Below are 1,833 nucleotides of genomic sequence, written 5' to 3' on the forward strand. Positions count from 1 at the left end.
GTCAGATCTCATTACAGATGGTTGTAAGCCACCATGTGGTTGTTGGGATTTGAACTCAGGAACCTTCAGAAGAGCAGTTGGTGCTCTTAACCACTGAGCCATCTCTCCAGCCCCCCGCCACCCCCCCCCAGGCACATTCTTAGCGACCAGATGTGACTCAATATGGCTGCGAGATCCTTGGAGGGTTAGGATGGAAGGACGATCCAAGACTCCCCTCCAAGGACAGTTGCACTTCTGAAGCCTGTGTGGCTTCTTGACCTTATGGTGTCGCCTGCTCTGACATTCCTCTAGTTCCCTCTATCCCAACTCCAGGCCTCCCTGAACACTGCAAGACTGCAGCTGACAGACTGGATTCTACCAGGCCCTTCTCAACATCAAGGCCCCTCCCACCATCCAAGGGCCATAGATCACACTGCAGCAGCCTTCCTTATCTGGGTGGACCTGAGCCAGCTCACATTCTTCTCTCCTGATTCAGGAAGGATCTGAAGGTAGTAGGCAGAAGAAACAAAACAGGAAAGCAAAGTCTCCAATGGGGGGTGTACAATGGCTAATCCCTGCTACCTAGCCTCAGCTTCATTAAAAAAAAAAAAAAAAAAGCAAAGTCTTCACTGGAAGGTGGCACAGCTTTGCTGAGCACACAGTAAAGAGAAAGGGAGACATGACAAGAAGTGGAACTGCACTAGGCACTGAGAACAATCTGGATTTCTAGGCTATGTAGGGAGTTCCTAGGAGAAAGGAGGGGCTGATGCAGTAGGTACGTTGTCAGCTGGATATCAACCTCAACCGACTCAACCCTGCTCACCAGAGGAGTGGGTGCTCGTGCCGTCGGCTAAGGTCTGGTGTGTGTGCTCCTCTGACCAGAGAGGCCTGTTCTCTGGAGAGAGGTGCTAAATGCCATGAGCNCCCAGAAGGCCCATAGAGAATGGAATATGGGCACTGGGTTTCCAACTCGTCACAAGGGCTGGCCATGACCCACAAAGGCCTTGTGTTTTCTGTATTGTCTATTTCAGGGTGTTAGCTGTTACGGTACGCTTGCAATTTGGGATAGTAAATAACAGGTCCAGTAGTAAGGGATCACCCACCATTTTGTTTTTGTGAACTCGGAATTCTTCAGCAGGCCTCACACCAGAGGGCTTAGCTCTGCCTTCTGACTGGAAGGCCAGCTCAGCTCAGGCCAAGCAGGCTGCTTACTATGGCCTCTTGTTACCAGGAACTTCTTTATCANGGTTTACTCCAATTACCACACAAGGCAAGAGCTTTCCTTCCAGGTCTGGAATCCAGGTTACTTGCACCCAGCCAGTCCTCCTTGCATCAGCTCTTTGCATCCCATTTCTGGGTGGCCTGCCAGAACTATCTAGCTCTTCCATGGCAATAGTTTCCTTCACAGACTTTCAGGAGACTGGAAGATGGGGCTGTTTCTGATGAACCCCCAAGTAGGCTGGCCTGCCCCCTCGAGGCCAGTCAGGGAAGCACCCTGACTGAACGTTGGTGATTAACATCTGAGGTCATGGAGCCCAGTGCTCTGTGGAGAATGTTCTCAGGGTGAGCTTAAACTCAAGGGCTTTCACATCTGAGCTGGTTGATCCAAGCACTGGTGCTTCCTGGAGCAGTGTGTTGGTCAGGGTTACTACTGCTGTGATCACCAGAGTGACCAAAAATAACTTGGGGAGGAAAGAGTTTATTTGGCTTATGCTTCCACATCAGAACAAGAACTCAAACAGCAGGAACGTGGAGGCAGGAGCTGATGCAGAGGCTATGGAGGATGCTGCTGACTAGCCTACACCCAGTAGCTTGCTCAGCCTGCTTCTTATAGAACCTAGGACCATCTCTTAA

This window comes from Mus caroli, chromosome 2 (genome assembly GCF_900094665.2).
Source record: "Mus caroli chromosome 2, CAROLI_EIJ_v1.1, whole genome shotgun sequence".
NCBI classification, from domain to species: Eukaryota; Metazoa; Chordata; class Mammalia; order Rodentia; family Muridae; genus Mus; species Mus caroli.